This window comes from Camelus bactrianus, chromosome X, assembly GCF_048773025.1.
Source record: "Camelus bactrianus isolate YW-2024 breed Bactrian camel chromosome X, ASM4877302v1, whole genome shotgun sequence".
Taxonomy (NCBI): Eukaryota; Metazoa; Chordata; class Mammalia; order Artiodactyla; family Camelidae; genus Camelus; species Camelus bactrianus.
Window position 1 is genome coordinate 27,521,291 of NC_133575.1, and position 22,828 is coordinate 27,544,118.

General features: G+C 36.6%; 1 pseudogene; it reads left to right on the forward strand.

Moving 5' to 3' along the window:
- The first annotated feature begins 1,231 nt into the window (after positions 1 to 1,231).
- On the forward strand, positions 1,232 to 1,740 carry LOC105081285 (securin-like; annotated as a pseudogene).
- Positions 1,741 to 22,828: the final 21,088 nt, after the last annotated feature.

Genomic DNA, 22,828 nt, shown 5'->3' on the forward strand with positions numbered 1-22,828 from the left:
TGCTGTCTTCAACATTGTGATTTTTATCAAACTGCAAGGGCAATAACATGAAAGCTTACACATGGGAATTTTTATGGATCTGGCCTAAAAGCTCTTGGGATTACATTTCATTGGTCAAAATGTAGTTATATGGCCACATGTCACTTTAAGGAAGACTAGGAAATAGAGTCTAGCTTTTTGCCCAGGAGGAAAAAAGAATAGGCTTAGTGAACAGCTAGTTAATCTCTTACACAGATATTTAGGAATATATTAACTGCCTTACGTCTGGTTAAGGGAAGAATATAACTTTCTATTTTGAATTACTTTTCAATGAGCATGACTGTTATGGGCTGAATTGTGCCTCCCGCCTTCAAAATTTATGTGGTGAAGCCCTAACTCCCAGTGCCTCCGGACGTGATTGTATTTTGAGTTAAACCCTTTAAGGTCAAATGAGGCCATTAGAGTGGGCCTTAACCCAATCTGATTGGTGCCCTTATAAGAAGAGGAAATTTGGACACAGAGACACCACATGTGCACCTACACAGAGGAAAGACCATGTGAGGACACGAAGAGAAAGCAACCATATATAAGTCAAGAAGAGAGACCTTAGAAAGAAACCAAATCTGCCAACTCACTCCTTGGTTTTGGACTTTTAGCTTCTAGAACTGTGAGAAATGAAATTTCTGTTGTTTAAGCTACCCAGACTGGTTCTTTGTTATGGCAGTTTTGATGAACTCATGCAATGTTGTATTTTTATAACAAAACAGAAGTTAAATCTCAATATGATTACCTAAATTCAATTTCCAGAAGTGAGAGAAACAGCTTTCCTATGTCCCAGTATCAAAATCTCTTCCCTTTCTGGTAAATGCTTAATATACTCTTTCACAGCTTTACATAAAAAAGGTTTATGAGCCACAAGTTAAAAATACCCTAAAATAGTACATCACTTTCTAATAACAATTAAATTTCAAATTAACTAGAAAATTAGTTGGCTCACTTAGATTAAGACAATGCCCATATACTGTACTGGATTACTGTGTTTACAATTTGCAAAGATAGAGAGTTGAATCCTTTTATATTTTTATTTTTTAAATAGCTGAGTTTCCGCCTTTCACTACTTTTTATTTTTTCTGATTTTACTGTAAGTACTGAATATTTTGATCAGAAGTTGAAGTTTTCGTGTCCTCTGCATACTATTGTTGACCGAGTCTTGGGAGAGTGAGGCTGTAGACCCCAACATGGGTAATCCAGAATGGACACTCTGATCTTTGTTGATAAGGAAAATGAAGAACCAGGCATCCGTGTGGCTCCTATGGACCAGCTGCAGTTGGGGTTTGGGCCTTCAGTCAAAGCTTGAAATGGGAGGTCTCAGGTTTCAACACCACATGTTGGCAAAATGTTCAGTGCTCTACCAGCCTGACCTAAAGCTGCCAGAAAGCCTTTGGGAACTGTCCACAGAGCTACCGAAAAGTCAGTAAAGCCTAATGGACCCCTCAAACAGAAACAGACAACCTTCTCTGCCAAAAGGATGACCAAGAAGACTGTGAGAGCTCTGTTCCTGCCTCAGATGACAGCTATCCAGAAACAGAAACATTCTTTCCCTTTGATCTGCTAGATTTTGAGCTTTTCAACCTGCCTGAGGAGGACCAGATCGCACAGCTCCCCTTGAGTGGAGTGCCTCTCATGATCCTTGATGAGGAGGGGCACCTTGAACAGCTGTGACACCTGGGACCCCCCTTCTCTTCTGCTGTGGGAATCTAGGGAGTCTAATCTGTTGGCAGTCTCCCTCAAAGCATCCTGTTGACTCTGGGTTGTTGAATTGCCACCTGTTTGCTATGACTTAGATATTTCAATTTCTTAACACTTTATAGTTTGTGGGTATGCATTAATAGTTTGTATTAATAAAACTGTTCTTTAACAAAAAAAAACCCCAAAATGTGGCAGTTAACAAATATTTATTGAGTGATGACCACAACAAACAAAGAAACAAGCCAAGCCAAGGAAGAATCTATATATTGTTGATATGTACTTAATGCAGGTGTTTATGATTCATGACAAATTGCATGTTAATGCAAGTCTAATCTGACTGTGGCTGGAGTGGCAACTGCTAACCACTTCTTCCTGGGATGTGGAGATGACTAAGGTATTGTCTTCAGGATTTTCTCCTTACGTTGCCCTGGTTCTGGATTGCCTTGTCTGACAGAAGCTGTAAAATTCTTCATCCAACCCAGATCCATGCAAGATTGTTCTCTTACAGCTATCAGAAGCAACGTGCTGATTATAGAATTCTAAATCCATAGAATCCACCAATTCTGTCTCCATCTCACCAAATTCAGCAACTATTTTATTTACTTCTCTATTTCTACATCAATTTAAATTGCTATTGTTCAAACCTGTGCCATGCATAACTCCACTATATAACATCGTGCCCCCAAATTCCAAGAAATGCCTTCTCTATGCATCTTACTTGCACATACTTCTACAGTTTGCACATGCTTTTATAGTTTTAGAAAGAAAAGTGTTATCTCTTGTGGTGATAAGCTCTATCATTCAATTGCCCTTTCATTTGTAGCAATATCCTTTTTTCCCCTATATGAAGGAAATGAAGTAAGAGCCTGAAACAAGGAAACAGAAGAGAATTCCAAGGTTCGGTGAACTCTTCTCAGGTTTCAAAGGTGATACCTGGATCTAACACATCATAATTGAAGTCTTGAGTTCCTACTTATGCTAGTGATACTCGCGTAATTCTGTAAATGTGATTCTGTGATCTTCACTGTTCTTTGAATTTTATCCTGCACTTTTCACATCTATTTTCAAGAATATTATTTTTCCTGTGATCATTATTGGCATCCTCTTGTGAACCAATCATTAGTTGAATATAAGTATTCCAGGAGCTGAAGTGGGCATTCAGGGAGCCCACTGGTGTCTTTTTCTTAAAGAGCTAAATCTAATTGGATTGGGTCAGAGGAGTTGCAAAGTTTATCCACATGCATAGTCATTAACTTACTAGACCTTCCCCTTAAGGCTACTTAACATTGGCATTTTATTCTATGTGTACGTACATATGTATGTATGTGTGTGTGTGTGCTTCCTCAGAAAATGTGTAATATTAAACTTACTGACACAAGTATTATGGCTTCCAGGGTATAAAGAAGGGAAATTTTTGGAGCCTATTTGGAGAGAAGAGGAACATTGTTTATTTTTCTGTAAATGAAATCAAGGCTGCCTTCACCACATGCAGCAGCTGTCCAAGGCTGTGATTCACAGAGTGAAATTACCACCTGACCCTTGGAGATTCTAAGTGCATCAGCAAACAGCAGAATCTCTTTCTTTGTCGTATGCCCAAAGAGGCTCTCCTAATCACCCCATTCCCTCACTCCTGAACACAAACACACACCAGAAACAAGAACTCCCAGGTCCACCAATCCTGGCATTGTTATAAAAATCAAGATAACAGAGAATGCAGTGCCCTCTCTTGAAATAAATAAAATGATTCCCTTTGCATGGAAAGGGAATTACTAAAAGAAATTCAGTCAGTACAAGAACAGATTGAAGTGTTGTATATAGTTGTATTTTTCTTTTCTTTATTTGACGTATGAGATCAGTCAGACCATGAGTGTTTACTGAAAATATAAAGAAATAGAATAAAAAGCTTGGCTCTGCAGTTTTTTCCTGAGAACCCTATATATGGCTCAGTATATTAGAACTAATATCATTTCAGGCTCTAATTTGTACAACCTAAGGCCCCAGTTATGTATTATTTTGCCCATGCCTCTTATAAGACCTAAAGTTCTCCTTTTTCTACTTTAATTTATAAAAGCTTATAAGAAATACACACCATCACTATATGTTAAGACCAAAAGCACTACTGTGTAATCATAGTATTCATCATGAAACTAACTAGATTATTTTGTCATAATAGCTTAACTATTGACTTTGGGTTTTTTAAAATAAATATCATAAGTATTTTGTTAAATTCCTGGAGAATAGGAAAGCAGACAGAGTAGCTGCTGTTATTTTATAATCATACGCTGTTATTCTGTTACCAGTAACTATGGGATGCATTTTCATTGTGGTCAGTTAGGTTCAGATGGTTTATGACATTATAGTGATTACTGCCAGTAGAATATTTGAATGTCAAGTTCTTATTTAAAAACATAAGACTTCTGGTTTGAATATGTTAGTGTAAATCAATGGGAAATCTTCATGACAGCATTCTGAGAACTAGAATAGACAACCACCTACTTGGGGTGATCTCATCTTGATCTGGTTTATGGACACAGAGATGGGCAGAACCCAAATCAACTATTTAAAAGGAATTAAATTGTCAATGAAAGCAACTTTTTTTTTAACTTTTATTTTCATGAAATCACCATCATCAATTATTTGTTTCATATATTTAAAGGTATTTTCATGAAAGATCATTATGGGAAATGTTTTAAAGATCTGAAGTGCATAGGTTTTCTTTTAGACTGTAATTCAACAAAATAAAAGCTAATATTTATTGGATACTTATTCTATATGTTATGCGTGTTTTAGTTATTGTTTAATTATACCATTAAACTGAGTGTAAAATCTTTCTCTCTCTTTTCAGTTAGGTTAAGTGACTTGCCCAAGATTACACAGTAGCAAGTAGCATTATTAACTGTCTAAATGAAGATCTTCAATGTCCTAAAATGCCAAAATTGGTTCTAAGTAACTATAAAACAAACAAATGAGTCAGTCAGCCCAGTGAAGCATTTAACTTTCTGCTTGTCATTAAGTAGTTTCTAATTTGTAATATAGTTTTTATTTTTTAGAGCAGTTTTTAGTTCAAAGCAAAATTGAGAGGAAAGTTAGAGAGAGTTGCTTATACCTCCTGTCCCCACACATGCACAACCGTCTCAAGTATCAACACCCTGCACCACATTGATACCTTTGTTACAATCCATGAATTTACATTAATCCATTATTCTCATCCAAAGTTCATACTATACATTATGGTTCACTCTTGGCTTTGTACATTCTATGGGTTTGGATAAATGTATACTGACAAGTGTCCACTGTTGTAGTATCATGCAGAATAATTTTGCTGTCCTAAAATTCCTCTGTGCTCTGCCTATCTCCTTCCTTTTAATCCCTCTTAACTACTGATCTTTTTACTGTTTCCATAGCTTTGCCTTTTCCAGAAGGTTGTATAATTGGAACCATACAGTACATAACCTTTTTATATTGGCTTCTTCATTTAGTAACATGTATTTAAGGTTCATCATGTCTTTTCATGGCTTAATAGCTCATTTCTTTTTAGTGCTGAATAATATTCCATTGTTTGGTTGCACCACAGTTTACTTATGCATTCACAGATTTTCTATTTTTAAACATGAACTAAGCAATGAAGTGAAGTTCTAAGTAACTCTAGAGTAAGTTTACATCATTGGCTTGAATATACACCATTCATGCATCTCTTCATGGCTATCCCTGCATCGGTTTGCATCAGATCTCTAGAAACTCTTTGTCCATTATTCGAGCTCATGAAAGTAAATATGGACTTGCTTGGACCAGAATCTGTCTAACAAAGAATTTGATCTCTGGTGGAGGTTCCAAAGGACATTTTGTGAAAGAATACATCTGCGCTTCAAGGTGCCAGCTCTAAAATATTAGTCCATGGCTGTACAAACCCTAGTTTTCCCTCTGTTATCTAGTAATTGACCACATAAAAAGAAGAATCCCTTAAAGTATATGCAAAGACAAAGTAGTCTTACATTAATTAATCATATTATCAGGATTGCTCTTAGCTTATTGAGTACCAAAGGAAACTTATATCTGGCAGTCATCAAATCACTTTAATGATTGAAGGTGAATAGGTTAGATAATTAAAAGCTTAAAATAGATTTTAATAATTGATGTCCTTCTACATTTTCTTTTGCTTTGGATCACCAATGATACTGTGTTCTTCTTTCAGAAGATAAATCTAAACACACCAGCCTAAGTATAGCAAAGCAGAAATACGGTTCTTAGTACTTTCCTAAGTACTAAGTACACTTCTAAGTACTTAGTACTTAGAATATTTCAGATGTTTTAGCCTTTTAGCATACATTTGTTAATGGAATTGACATAGTGCCAAGTGAATGGTTGAAATCCACCATGTAAATAATTAGACTAGTTCTCTGTGGTTCTGGTTCTTTTATCTTCTAAATAAGATTACATTTACTATTTTAAAAATTATGGTAAAATACACGTAACGTAAAATTTACCAGTTCAATCATTTTAAGTGTACAGATCAGTAGCACTTAGTACATTTACATTTGTTGTACAATCATCACCACCATCCATCTCCAGAATTTCATCTTCTTGAACTGAAACTCTGTACCCATTATGCAGTAATTCCCAATTATCCCTTCCCGCAGACCTTGGCAACAACCATTTTACTTCTGTCTCTATGATTTTGACTACTCTAGGTACCTCATATAGGTGGAATCATACAATATTTGTCCCTTTTTTGACTGACTTATTTAACTTAGAGTAATGTGTTCAAGGTTTATCCATTTTGTAGGTTGTGCCAGAATTTCTTTTCTTTGTAAGACGAATACTCTACTGTGTATGTATATCACATTTTGTTTATGCATTTATCCATTAATAGACACTTGTGTTGCTTCCATCATTTAGCTATTATGAATAATGTGGTTAGCAGACACTTGGTTTGGAGACGGCCAAATAGTAAGGACCCTTTGACATGGACCAAATGTCTTATGGATGTTGTGGATAGGACCAAATGTCTTTCAGGGAATAATGTTGCTATGAACATCAGTGTACAAATATCTGTTTGAGTCCCTACTTTAAATTATTTTGGGTATATATCCAGAATTGAAATTCCTGGATCATATGGCAATTCTGTGTTTAATGAGGAGTGTCATACTGCTTTCCACAGTGGCTGCACCATTATTACATTCCCACCAGCAATGTACAAGGGTTCTAATTTCTTCACATCTATGGCAACACTTTTTTAAAAAAATTTTTATAACCACCCTCCTGGTGAATGTGAAATCATATCTCATGTGGTTTTGATTTGAATTTCTCTATTGATTATTGATGGACATTTTTTCAGGTGCTTATTGGCCATTTGTATATCTTTTGAAAAATGTCTATTCATTTTTTAATTAGGTTGTTTGTTTTTTATTCTTAAGTATTAGAAATGCTTTATATATTCTGGATATTAATCCCTTACCAAATATATGATTTGAAAATATTTTCTCCCACTCCATTAGTTATCTTTTCACTTTGTTGATAGTGCCTTTTGACATACAACAGATCTTAATTTTGATGAAGTTCAAGCTATCTATTTTTTCTTTTGTTGTCTCTGCTTTTGGTATCACGTCCAAGAAATAATTGCCAAATTCAGAGCTATGAAGATTTTTTCCCCATGTTTTCTTCAAGATTTTTATATTTTTTAGCTCTTATAGGTTAGATCTTTGATTCATTTTTAGTTAATTTTTATACATGATGTAAAGTAAGGCTCCAACTTTATTATTTTGTAGGTGGATATCCTGTTTGCCAACATCACTTGTCAGAAAGAATGCTCTTTTTGCGTTGAATGGTCTTGGTACCTTTGTCAAAACTATTTGACCATATATGTGAGACTTATTTCTGGTTTCTTCATTATATTTCATTGATCGGTATGACTGTCTTTATGTCAGTACCACACTGTTTTGATTATTGTAACTTTGTAGTAAGTTTTAAAATCAGGAAATTTGATACCTCCAATTTTGTTCTTTTTTTCAAGATTGTTTTGGTTATTCAGAGTATCTTGAAATCTCACATAAGTTTTAGGATGGATTTTTCTATTTCTGCAAAATTGTTGCTGGGATTTTGGTAGAGATCACATTGAATCCATAGATTACTTTGGGTACGATTGGTATCTTAACAATATTAAGTCTTCTGGTTATGAACATAGAATGTCTTCCCTGTGTATTTGTAGTTCTGTAATTTCTTTCAGGAACATTTTTTAGTTTTCAGTATATAAGCCTTTCACCTCTTTGATTAAATTTATTTGTAAATATTATATTCTTTTGATGCTCTTAGGGATTGCTCATTGTTAGTGTATGGACACACAACTGATTTTGTTTTGATTTTTATATCCTACAACTTGGCTTAATTCATTTATTAGTTCTAATAATGTTTTTTTATGGGATATTTGGGGTTTTCTATATGAGATCTTGTTACCTACAAACAGATAATTTTATTTCTTTCCTTCCAATTTGGATGATATTTCTTTATTTTCTTATTTTTTTCATCTAATTCATTACAGTCACTAAATTTGGTCTTATTCTCTCAGAAGACTTTGTTTTTTGAGAATTTTTAAGTTACGAATTCCGTGAAAAATGTGCCATACGTAGGCTTTCATGTATGAATCAAGTGTAAACTTTGAATAAAAAGTTTATAATTTCTTATGAAGCTTTTCTTCTAGTTATAAATCAAGATAGGCACCTTAAGAAACAGGGACAAGGTGTATGCTGGTGTGCCCATTGTTATGGTAACCTGCAGAGGCAGGTGGACTGTCACAGAAAGTTTAGTTCAGATTCTGAGAATAAGGATGCCACCTACACACACACCATGGATATTAAAATCATTATTACTTACATAGCCAAGTTTCCAGGGAGAGCAGGGCAAGCCTTTCAAGCCATTCTCAAGTGACTTGAGAGCCAGGAAAGAACAGTGACCTGGGATTTTTGTTTTTTGGCTAGGGTGTGGGGCCAGGAGGAAAGTTCCCATGGAGGAGGGGTTTACATGGTTTGAATCTCTTGCCTGTGCCAAAGGAGGGAGCATCCAGGTTTTCTTATTAGCTTTCCCAGATGCAGGACATAGCGGGGAGGAGGAGAGGTGATTCATAAAAGCTATTGGTAGTCAAACACCAAAAAGTTGGGTCAGACTCCCTATGACGCCCTTCTACTGTTGGTGAGCATTTGAGTTCCTTCTAGTATTGTGCCTTTAAAAATAATACTGCTATGAATATTCTTATATATGTCTTCTGGTAAACACATGTATATGTTTCTGTTGCATATATACCTAGAAGTGGAACAACTGGGTCATAATACCACTTAGGTTCCATTTTAGTAAATACTGCGAAGAACCTGTCCCAAGAGGTTGTACAGATTTACACTCGCATCCATAGTCAGATCATATCCTGGCTGTTCTATATCCTCACCAATACTTGCTCTTTTCTTTCTTTTCAATTTTAAGACGTTCTATTGTTGTTTACAGAATTAAAGAAAATAATACATATTAATATCTACAAAGGTGTTTATCATATATTTATTATTATTATTATTTATTGTTACCATTGTTATTATCAGCATCATATTAAAAGCACATTTTGAAAGAGATCTCATTGTATTGCAAATATCAAGGCACTATGACTTATAATAAATAGAAAATTAACAGATACCCATCATAGAGAGAACTAGAGTTATTAATTTCTGTGCTGCTCAGAGTTTTCTTGTCAAACTTCTCAAATATACACACTCATAATTGGGTTCTAATAGGTACATTACTTTGCATTTTTCCTCCTTGAGTCTATTTAAATGCAAATAACGTTACCTCTAATTTGAGCTGGTCTCAACGCTCTGAAGTCAGACTGGGCCCATCTGGCTACTCAGAAGCAGCCCAAGCACATACATCTGCCAAAGGGCAGGTTTGCATACGGGCTCTTGTGCCTCCAGTGCCATCTTTGGCTTGTAGCTGGTGCCTTCAGGACACAGGCTTGTCGTCTGGAAGTTCTTCCTGCATATCAGCTTCTGTTTGGTTGATTCAAGTTAAACAAATCTGTCCTTTTTTAAACTAACATTTCATCCACTCTCCCTTGGGCCTATCGATCTGTTCTTGACAAAGAAGACATACTGCAAAGGACAAGATCTAAATGGAGCAAAAGCAATCAAGCTCTAAAATCTGCAAGTAGATGTGTTAAATAGAAGCAATTTCATAAATGTAACATTTAGCCACTGTTAATAATCCGAAACAAGAACTTCCTTGATACCAGAGCAAAGAAGAGCCCTTCTGGATAAAGTCCAATTACGTTGTTTCAAAATGCTAAACATCTGGTTGGTCACACTGGAATTCAGCCTTATTTTTGCCACCTTCTTTATGATCTCTCTTCCCTTGCCAACATGGGCACCTGGACTATCTAAACATCCGTTACCAGGTGGCTGATGGAAGGCGTAAGTGCTCAGTGTTTTCATCGGAGTGCTTTAAAAGTTCTTCTAAGGATAAAGCCTAGAAGATAGATTCAAGCCAGAAATTTTGGAGTGTTTCCTGAGCATGTCAACCACTATAAATGCTGTTAAATCTTAAGTGTGTAATATGCATGGACAGCCGCTCTTAAATATTTTGTCTTCATTACGTGATACTTACTAAACTCTTGGGAGACTCTTTTTTTTTAAGTATAAAATATCACAGTGCCTTTATGTAAATGTTGGCTGCAGCTAAAAGCATGTTCTACTTTTAGCAAGACAAAAGAGAAGGGAATGGTATTTAGGTTCTTTTCAAGAAAAAATTAGAAAATAAGGCCAATGATTCTGAAGCAAAGAAGTGATACTGCCTGCTGACCAAGACTGCCTTAACATTCCCTTCAGCTCGACTAAACTTTAAATGTGTTTCTTCTGAACTGTGGGTCCCTGACCTCCCTTTCTTAGAGTATTTACTTTAGAAAATTAGCCACTGTAAATTCTCTCTGCTCCTTTGAAATGCATGTAAATCTTCTCTCAGCCTCATGCCCAGTTTTGCAGCCCAGGAAGCATCTTGTTCACAGGACCTGGGAAGCATTTCAAGAACTGTAGGATAATTGCACCCCTATCTCCCAGGCTCTGTGGGAAGCTAGGAGCCTAACTTTGATGGGTGTCAGTTAGCAAACACAGGTGTCCTAATCATTGTGCAGGTCATTTGAAAACTCAGGAATAACTCAGTGTGTTCCACGCATCCCATTGTCTAACCTCCTCCCTAGTATCCTCCGGTACCTTTCCTCTAGCTCACCCCAGTGCGTGAACACTCTCCCAGCCTCTTGTTTTAGCAGGTTGGAGTTCAATCGCTCTCCCTTATTGTAATAGCCCACGTAAAGTCTTCCTTGCCTGTTTAACTTTGGTGCAATTTTGGCTTCAACACCACATAAGGATGGAGATGCTAGCTTCATTCTAAAACTGTCAGCTAAGTATTTACTGAAGGGAAGAGGAAGGAAATAACCCTTCTTTGGCACGTATAGTATGCTAGACAGTGCGCTACTCACATTATTTCATTTAGTCCTACGAATGAGGGGTGACTGACTGCCTCCATTTGCTCAGGACTGAGACTTTCCCAGGACGAAAGGCTTTCAGTGCTAAAGGCAGGAAAGTTGTAGGCATCACCACCTGATTTGGGGAGTTTAGGAACACTGGGTAGCCTAGTGATACTGTCTGATTTCATAGTCTGAATCTTAGGTTCCCAAGGTCCAGTCCCAGATTTGAGCATTTAATATGTTTAAAACATTGTTGGTAATGACATTGGAGCTACAAAGACATAAGTAATATCCTGCCATCAAAGAGTTTACATTATAAAACGGAAAATGCTATAAGATCCCACTTAATACAAGTTGAAATAAGGATGCAGTCACTTCCCTGTGAGATAACAGCAACTACTTCAGAAAGCATGGTGTTAAACCTGATCTGAATGAATGGTGTAATAAAGAATCCTTCCCCAAACTCCAGATGAATCCTGAATCCTGTTTTCTATCCTATGTGTGGAAATAAGTGAAGACCACCCCAGTGAGAATAAACAGAGGCTATTTATTCAGAGCTTGCTATAGCAAGGAAGCCAGCCACCATCACTTGCATTTGGCAGAGACTCAAAGGCAGGCAGGAGTGTTGAAAAGCTTTGTAGTTTATAAAAAGAAAGTCTTTCAGTAGGTTCTGATCTGAAGTTGTTGGCTTGGAGAAGCTGAAGGCAGGCTGACTAGGAGCAAGGCATCTTGTGTGCTTTTTTGGGGGGCATGTTTAGCTTTCTCTGGTTGATTCCGAGTTGGAAGTAAGTGAAAAATATAGAGACACTTCCACTGATTGACCGAGTTATGACTATTATGGACTGGCTGCCATAGAGCTTAAGGTGTGTCTTCCCAAGTCACACAGGTTGCTACAAAGACTGTGGGTCAGAGTCCTGTTGGCATGGATGGACTTACCAGTGCCCCCTTTCCTTCTCTTGGGACCATGTTTTTTATCCTTAGAAAAGGAGAAAAATTACAGAGCCCTTTCCTGTCCTGTTGTTTTACATGTAAGACAATAGATAATTAGTTTTAAAGTCACCAGTAGTCCATAATTCCTGCCCCATGTAAAGTAATAAAGTGAACACCCTCTCTCCCACTATGTCTTTGTTGAAACAGTGCATGCTATAAGAGAGGGCACTCCTATGCCCTATCATTGATACCTGGCTGAACAGTGACAAGTCAAGGACCAAGGAATAATCTGAACAATAAACTGTCTCCTCCTGTAGGTAGAAGTTGGCACGTAATATGGGAAATAGCTGGGTGTTTTTAGACATTGCAGCTGAGAAGGTAATAAAGGAAAACGATAAATCATTATTTCAGTCTTTGTCCCTTATTTTCCTGAAGAATATATCTTTCTGATTTTAAAAATCATGTGGTCTGGATCAGAATATGGAGACTACAGAAACTAAAATGAAGTTGATATAATCATCCAGTTTGACACACACTGTGGTGTAAGTGATAGAGTGATAGCACTCTAGTGATAGTTGGAGACAAGAACCTAAAACTAGAAAGAAATCATTCTGTACCCATATAGAGACTGAGAAATACTCCTATCAGGACAGCATAAGTGCAATTTCAAACTCATGAAAGCAAAAGGCATAAATAAATGCAAGGCAGCATCTGCATCCAGAGGGTCTGTGTAGAAGGCCAAGTATGGTGTGGGGAATTGCAGGGAGAGGAGTTTTCAGTATCATATGAATAATATTATGTCATAAGGAGGAAAAGAGGCAAAGTATGACTTGTGAGCAAGCTCCACATACAGGAGAGCATGACAAATAAAAGATGAGACCAAATTCAGTAAAACAATAGCAGCAAATATGTAATTTTATCCAGTGTGTTGTTAAACATTAAAAGGGCCACCTTATTTCACAAAATGTGTCTTATTGAGGTTAACCCATTCTTCCACATATATATAAAAACATATAGAACATTTCACACTAAAGCATTCATGCTGTTATGTGTTAAGTTCTCCCTTGACACTAAAGTTGTAGGGGTTTGTGATAACTTGAAGATGTTAGGGAATTGGGAGTTGGTCTGGATGAGACTTCAAAACATGACAGAGAAAATCAGCGTGTGGACAAAGTGTGCTTTTGTAGGATATTCCTCTAGAGAATTGTGTTCTTTGGGGTTTTGGTTAGCTAGAAGCATAATGTGCTCATCAAATTTGTTTCCAATTTTATTTTGTTTTCAATTTTAGAGTTGAGTGACTCTTCCTTACACTCTATAGAAACATGGTGCCTGTTTAGCTCTTCTCCTTCTGTGATGAGCTTTAGGTACCAACACAGAAGGATGGACTATTACTAAAACCTTGGCCACTCTACCTATATGCTATTTGGACTGTTGCAGAGTTCCTTACATATCTTTCTTTAATGAAATTAAGGAAAAATTGATGATAAACTTGGGTTAGGACTTGGAATGAAAAGAAGAAAAATAATTTAAAATGATAATAAAATATTGACTGTGTGCTGGGGAGGGGCAATATGTAGTGCTATAAGGCCAGCACAAAGATACACAGGGCAAGATGGGTAGATCTCTGTTTCCTGGAGGCTACGCTAGTTATGAAAAAAGTGAATCTACAGATAATAGAAGATGGGCAGGGGTACTCTGGGTGAAAATAAAAACAGCACAAAAATTTGAAATATTAAAAAAATGGAGGTCTTATTCCAGAAGAGTTTAAGATGGGTATATGCTTGTGTGACTAGAGTAGCTCTTTCAAATAACTGACTCTTAGAGTGTAAGATATTTGATGGCATGGACAGTGGCTCATCAGTATTTGCTTATTATCTCATGTGCCCAGAACAGTGTCATATATAGTAAGTGTTCTGTAAGTTTTTATGGAGATGGCATCCATATAGAAATGAAACAGTAAATTTGCTCAGCCCTAGAGTAATTTATACTTAAAATACTGTAAGAAATTACTTATGCTAAAACATGTGAGTCAGTATATTAATCTCTATTTTCCCTCTTGTAACAATCCAAAACTATATTAAGCTGTTCTGCAGCATATTTTTCCATAAAACATGTTAATAACTTTAATTTCAAAATAATATTTATTTCACTAAGTTTTCAGTACACATTATCCCATTTACTTTTCACAAGGATTCTATAAAATAGGTACTACATTTATAACAAGTTAATAAAATATGGAACTAAGGATAATAGATACTCATTAATTTCCTGAGGAACTATGATTTATACTCAGGCACTCATCAGGACTTTCAATTCTTAACTAAAATTCTAAATCAATTTAGGACATGCTTCCATACCATTCATATAGCTATCCAAGATACATTTTAATAAAGTTCAGCAAGGTGCTCAAACCACACAGCTAATAGTGGCAGAAATCAACTTAGATTTTGACATAACATGGAATATTACAGCTAAAAAGACCTGATAAAAGGATTATAAGCTTGAAGAATGGCCCTCCCATCATAAACTACTAAAAACTGCATAAATACAGTCAATAATTACTTTCAGACATTGATCAAAAGACAGTGCATAATTGTGGTCCATGAGATAAAGGAACAAGTAAGACTCTATGATTACTCCAGCTTATTGCCTGGAGTCACTTTCCAGGCCACAGTGTAGGGAGGGTGATACCAAATAAGTGCCCAGTGATCTCACTGGGTTGATCAGATAGATGGCAATGTTCTTAAAGATGAAGGCAGCTAGAATTTGAAGGGCAGAATATGGAAGAGGAGGAAACTATATAGAGACAGGGTTACAAGAGTCTGGGGAGAAACTACTGTAAACAGTTATCTGTAAGTTCCTAGAGCTCATAAAAGGATGAGAATAGTTTGTGTTTTCATCAGCCAAAGTGGAGAGACCTCAGAAAATTATCACCATTTTAGTGAGATTTAATTAACCTTAGAGTAACAACTATTCAGGACCTTCCTTACCAAAATTAAAAATCAATTTCTGAAAGGATTATACTCACTACAAGTAATGTAACTCTGTGCCAAAAGAAAGTGAAATAATCTTAAAAGAAATGTAGCAGAATCCATTATGTGGCAAAATAAAATTCACAATTCCAGGCATCCAATCAAACATTGCCAGGCATGGAAAGAAGGAAATGAATATGATCCATTACTCAATAGATAACAAGCCCATGTGTTAGTGAGATGCTATAAAAAATACAGTAATGGAATTAAAGAGACTAAAATATAATAGCTAAATATGTAGATATATACCAACAGTAGAGATAAAGTAGAATACCCCTTGAAAAAAGACTCTTATAAAAACCCACATCATATATGAAAGCACAGATAGATTATTAGTAAATAGATAGAAATACTACGCAGATGCTAATCAAAAGAAAGAAGTGGCTATGTTACTATTATACAAATTATTCTTCAGAACAAGGAAAACTATAATAAATAATAAGAAATATTTCCTAGTGAAAAGAGTTCAAATTATCAGGAGGATATAATTTTAAATGTGGTTGCACACAGCTAGAGTTTCAAAGATAGGAAGCAAAATAATATTAAAATTAAAAAAAGAGATAGGTAGTTCTACAGTTATAATTGGAGATGTCAACATTCATCTTGAGTGAGATGAATAATTTATAGAATAATGGACAGAAAATCAATAAGGATATAGAAGATTTCAACAACACTATATACTAGCTTGATCTAACTGAAATTTTAGAACACTCCACCCAAACAAAGGAGAAAACACACTGTTTTCAAATGCACTTGGAACATTTACCAAAATAGAACTTATGATGGGCTATGAAATATTTCTTAACAATCTTCAAAAGATCATACAAAGTATGTACTTGTATGATTAGGCCACCCAAGATGGCTGTTCTCTTGCTGTCTGTACCTCCCCTGCTCAACCAGTGCCTGCTTCCCCTGCACCCTGCTCACATGACTGATCTTCCTACATTCTTGCCCTAGGCCCCAGCTAGTGCTTGTTCTAATTTTTAGATCAGAACATCTCCACCAGGATAGCTTATTAAAGGAGTGATGAGGGGTGTGCTCCTCTACTGGTTTCCCTGGTAACCAATGAACCAACCTCCCTCCTTGCCCCAGCAAAGCCTGCCACCATGTCCTACCTGCTGTCTGCCACACATGGTAGGGTTTTGCTCCAAGACCTTGCTTCAGACATGTAAGCTCCTCCTATTCATTAAACCACTGATGTCTCTGTCGCTGACTCTGGGCTCTTTCTTTGGTCTTGAGGCTGTGCAAGTACAGGGCCTGCAGGCCTGTGGGGTGCAGCACAACAGTACTCTAACAACAGTGAGATTAAACCAGAAATCAGTGACAGAAAGATATCTGGAGAGTCTCCAACTACTTAGAAATTAAATAGCAAACTTTAAATTATACATGGATGACAAATAAAATACAAATTAAATTAGAAAATATTTTGTAAATGAAAATGAAAGCACATCTTGTCAAAATTTGTAAGATTCAGCTAAAGTAGTCCTAGAGGGAAATGTATAGCTATAAATGATTGTTATAAAAGAATAATCTAATATTAACGATCTAAGTTTCCACCTTAAGAGCTCAGAAAAAGAACAATTTAATCTCAAAGTAAGCAGAATGAAGGAGGTAGTAAAGTTAAGAAAAAAATAAATAAAACAGAGGAAAATTAATGAAACCAATAGGTGATTCATTGAAAAGATTAATAAAATTGACACACCGTAAGTCAAGATGAGTATGAAAATGCTAAAAAATGAAAATTACCAATATCAGGAATGGAAAGAGCTTATATCACTACAGATCCTACAGGTTTTAGGAAAGATTATAAAGAAATATTACAAACAACTTTGCACCAGTAAATTTGACAACTCAGAGAAAACGGACAAATAGTAAATGATGTAATTTACCACATCTCTTTCAAGAAAAAAATAAACTTTACAGCACTATATCTATTAAAATTTATATGGAACTGCAATGGACCTGGACAATTCAAATTCTTTTTAAAAGAAGACCAAAGTTGTAGACTACGTGCTTTCAAGATTTATTTTAAAGCTATCATAATCAAGACTGTGTTATTGGCACTTAAAAGAATTAGACAGAATACAAGACACAGAAATTGATCTCATTTATATGATAAATTTATTTTTGACAAAGATGCCCATTAATTCAGTGGAGAAAGTGTAGCCGATTCAACAAATTATGCTGTAATTACTATATATTGCATGGAAAAATATACACTGCAACTCTTACCTCTCCCTATACACAAACAAACTTGAAATTGATCATACACCTACATGTCAGAGTAAAAAATACAACATTTCTAGGAGGAAATATTTGTGAGCTGAGTGAGGCAGCAATTTCTTAAGACACAAACAAATATACTATAAAATAAAAAACAAACTAAAAGTTTTTCTCTTTAAAAAACATTGTTAGCATTGGTAAGAAAAGAAATAGGAAAGAAAAGAAAAAGTCTATTTTTTCCATAGGCTGTGAAAAAATATTTTAAAAGATATATGTTACAAAGGATTTGTATCTAGAATATTTAAAAGAATTTTTATATCTCATTAATAAGATGATCAAACCAATTAAAATGGGCAAAATATTTGAACAAACATTGCAACAAAGAAGCTATATGAAATTCCAGTTAACCCATGAAAAGATACTCAGTATCATTAGGCATTCTGAAAACACAAATTAAAACCATAATGAATAAATAAATGAATAAATGAATAAATAAATAAATAAACAAACAAATAAATAAAACCATAATGAGAGACTATTGCCACCCATTACTTAGCAATCACTCCTGGGTATTTACCCAAGAGAACTGAAAAGTCATATCTATTAAAAAAAATTATATATGAATATTCATAGCAGTTTTATTCAGAGTAGCCAAAGCCTGTAACAATTCAATGTCACTATAGTGATAGAAGGAAAATAAGTGGTTGCCAAGGACCAAGAGTCAGGCAAGGAGATTGACTACAAAGGGGTACACTTGGGATGATAGAAATGTTCTATATCCTCACTGTGCTCTTGGTTACATAACTGTATTGCATATGTCAAAACACACTTATTTGTGCATTAAAATTGGTGAAATTGTATATAAACTGTAATAATTAGGCTGATTTAAAGAAATCATATCTCATTATCTCTCCCTCCCCCCAAAAAAAACCAAGATTTTTTTAAAAAAGGTTGGGAACCAGACTTTCTGAGTTTCAGTTCTTGGTTTGCCAGTCACTATTTGTGTGACCTGGATAAGTTACATACCCTCTGAAATCTGCCTCGTAGGGTTACTGTCATCTAATTCTGCAAAGTACATAGGACAGTGTCCAGCACAAAGTAAGTGCTCAGTGAATGCTTGCTTTTCACAGCTGTTGCTCCCGACATTGCCATCTGACTAGTTGACATTGATCAGATCATTTAAATTCTATTTGATTTTTTCCAATCTTAAAAGTATTGTGATGACATGGATCCCTGTGGACTTTCAGGCTTTCTGATACCCTAAAGTCTATAAAGACATAAAACTATTGTTTTATACTTTCTTAGAAGACATTCTCTGCAGTATAAATTCAGGCAAGGTTTGTAAAAGAAGTATCTGCACCCTGAAAATATACGTTTATCTAGTAGAGGGATTTTTTTTTCCATTTGGCAAAAGTGTTAAGATGGTTTGAATCTTTTCACCTTAAACAAACCAAGTTTTGCCAAAGAGGTAGACTGAAAAACTGTTAACTTGATCCAAGTCTATTGTTTTGACAGTTTGCCAGCAGCACATTTTCTTTCGTACAGCTTTGCTTTCATTTCTGGTAAATCATGCAAAATTGTCTTTCAAGCTTGATAAAAAAGCCTCCCAGTTTGTTTGTTTACCATAGTGCAATTTATTAGGCTTGTACAGGTTTCCCTTGATGCATACTACTAAGGCCATCAGACTCAGGAGTTTGAAGCAGATCAGCACTTTTGCCCTAAATACTTCATCTCCCCCTTCATTTAATGATGCTGTCCTTGATAATGTAGTGATGCTTAACAAGCTGGAGGCTATTGGTATCAGGTAGTAGAGTCCTAACAGATATTTGACAGAATTATTAGTTTTTCCTATTAAATATGTCTACCTTAAAGTGATTTATAATACAACAAATTAGAATCTAATAGTGAAATGCCTGAACACTCAACAGTTACAGCAATCACTTACTGTATAGAATTGCAGTGGAAGGTCCATTTTACTTGAAAATTCTGTCAAAGGATCTTTCACTTCCTACAGGAAGAAAGAGACCTGCTTCAAGAGTTCAGCCAACCTGAAGTTCATACATATAAATTATACAGTTTTCTGCCATAATAAAAGACAATCACTACTTTCAAATCTCTTGGAGTGAAGCATCAAGATTCATCTCAATTAATGAAATTTCCTGACGTATTTTTGGATTCTCCGTGTGAAATTCCTGATGATTGATTGCATGTTTAATAAACAATATACATTACAGCTGTCATGTTCTTGCTAAAACTCCATTTCCCCTCTGGTAACTGTGCGAGAGGAGAGAAATGTGATTACGCTTCTTGTCAGTATTTCCTTGAAAGGTTTTTTATGCAAAGACAGCCAAGCTCTTGAGCTTAATTTATCCACAGTCCTGCAGCCAATATGAGTGCTTGGTGTAGCGCTGGATGCCCACGCGCGCCTGCCTCACTCAAGATGAAAACTGCACATGGTTGCTCACCTGCAGGACTCCGGGAGGCTCTCTGAGTCTGAAATCAGGCTCTCTGACCACTGGGCTTGTGTGTTTATCTTCTTTGAGCTATTCTCATCTTGCCCGTGCTGTGAGGAAATATCATTCACCTTGGGACAATGCTCCTTTAATGGTGAAGTCACACAGAAGAATAGAGACTTCTCTCCAAAGGCTTCCATTATCTTGTAAAAGGGAGTGCATAGAGGTATTTCTCCTATGTTTGACTATGTGATAGTAAAACTACAATTCAAACTCAGCTCTCTCATCTTCGGAAAACAGAGAATTGATCTTAATTAGTAAATCATTCAGAAACTACTTACTGAGTACCCACTGTGTACATTTGATTTTTCTAGAAACTAAAATTTCCAGTGAGATTTCAGTCCTGGAGGGGATATAACTAAAGGCACTTGAAAGCAATTATATGTGTGTGTTCGTGTGTGTGTGTATGTGTGTAATATGGTTTAAACTTATTTGATTTAAATAATTTATGGAGTCCTTTTATATACTCTTATTTAGTGAAATTCTGTCTCTCAGCTCGTCCTGCCCTCCTGCCCCTGGCTCTTTTCTTTAAGACTGAATCCTGGCAAAGCAGGGAAGATAGGTCCTTGTGGCTGATGCCTGCCTCTCTGATTTCTGGGTCCACCTTGCTGCAGCTGATCTGCTGTAGCTAGTGTGGCTCCTAAGTTGGTTTCTCTTGCCTTGGTCAGGGCTTATTGGTTCTCCTGGCTGAATTGACCTCTTCAGAGCTCCTACTGGCCATATACCCATAAGGGTTAAGCTATGATATCCATACAGGTCAGATACTGATTTTGGAGACCAGTCCCTGCCTCTGCTTAAGGTATCACCTCTCACTGCCTTCATGAACCACACATGAAACCAACTGGCCCTCAGTAAAATGCCCCAACCATACAGGGACTGAAGGTGGTTTGGAGAAAGTAAACTTCAGAACCCTATTCTGGTGATTGTTGATAAACAACACCTCTGCCCTTTAAAATACCTGTGAAATATATCTAGAACTCCAAATTGACAACAGCATCTTAAGACAGAGATCAATGAAGACGTTGAAATAAGATCAAAGTGCAGTTTCATTAACTGCATCTCCAAAGGGGTAAATTGAGAAACGCATTAAAAAAATAAACAAGAGATGACCCTAAGATGGACCCTATTAACCTAATTATAAGTTTCCAGGCTACAGTGACCGGAATAATATGCGTCTGTTTTCCAACCACAAGGAAACCAAATCCTGAACCAATCATAGACCTCTCCTCTCCTTCCTTCTTTCATCTGTCACCTATTCTGAATTCAATCAAAATGGTACAATAGAAAAAGGTCATTTAAGGTGACAGCAGGATGAAGGCCAGGAGGTCCCAATACTCATCTCTTCCACAAAAACAATAAATAAACAACCACACATTGACAAAAATAGCTCTGGGAAAGCTCTAGACTACAGTGAAGAAGCAGCAGGAACACTGCAGGGTTAAAAGCAAAGGACGGCCACATAGAAAAGCATAGGAAACATTTTACCTGTGTCACTGCATCCCCCAGTCCAGAGCAGCTTGGCGCCAAGAGAGATCCCCTTGGAGGGATTTCACTCTACAGGGAAGAGGAGAGGAAAAGCCCAGAAAATCTCACCACCATGGACATTTGCAGCCTTTGCTACCGAGGATCCCCCATAGTCTTCACCAGTGCTGATCCCAGGTGATGGAGCTCCCCAGGGTCTGGCTTCCACATCTCCTCCCCAGGGCAGAAATGGTCCTTGTGGCGATCCTGCCCCCCAGAGGCCCCAGTTGCTTCTGTGCCCCTGCTCTGTGGGATTGGGATGCCACAGCGCCTCACCATTTAAGGAACCAGAGCTGCCACTGCTCTGTGCACCACCTGCAAGTCCCAGGTTATAGATTTGACATGCCATCAACAGGGCTGCACTGCTGCTGCTCTGCGTCCCCCTCTTGGGTCCTAAGCCACAACTTTAACTTCTGGGGCTATACTATTGCTGTTCTGCACTCTGCCCCAGGTGCTAAGTCAAAGCTTTACCCGCCATCACTGTCCACTCTCCTGCTGCTTTGCTCTGCACACACCCCCAGGGTCCACATCGTGGCTTTGTCCCAACAGTGCTGGAACTGAACTGTTGCTGTTCTGCCAGTGCCCCCCGAGGCCAGAGTCAGGACTTAGACTCACCATGTCCTGGGCGTGCTGTTACTGCAACCTGCACCCTAACAGACATATGCAGAAAAGTCCATCTACAGCAGCACAGTGCACATTCTTCTCAAGGGCACATGGAACATTCTACAGGACAGATCATATGTTAAGTCACAAAACAAGTCTCAATAAATTAAAAAAAATTAAAACCATAGGCAGTATCTTCTCTGACTACAATGGAATGAAACTAGCAATCAACAACAAAAGAAAAGCTGGAAAATTCATAAATGTGTGGAAATTAATAGATTTAAGCAATCAAAGGATCAAGAAAGTTACAAGTGAAACTAGAAAATATTTTGAGATAAATAAAAATGAAACCACAGCATACTAAAATGTATGGGATGCAGTGAAAGCAATGCTCGAAGGGAAATTCATAGCTTCAAACATCTATATTAAAAAAGAAGCAAGATCTAAAATCAGTAACTTAAGTTTACTTTGTAAGGACCTATTCTCAATTTATTCAGAAATTACACATCCTAACATGCAATTCAAAACAAAATATAGAGCAACTGAAACTGTTCATTTGCATCCAAATATGTTTGGTTGCCTAAGAAGCAGCATTGTAAGCAAAGAAAGACATAAGGGAAGTTCTGGGGGTAGTACCTGCTACAGAGCATAGTATTTCAAATACTTCATTTTTTTTCGAAAGAGAATTACAAATTGCATCTGAATCACTTGCTGATGTGTAGAACTTGAACATCAAAGCAGGAGAAGATCCAGCTTCTCTCAAGCATAATCTAAGTGTCTGATTTCCT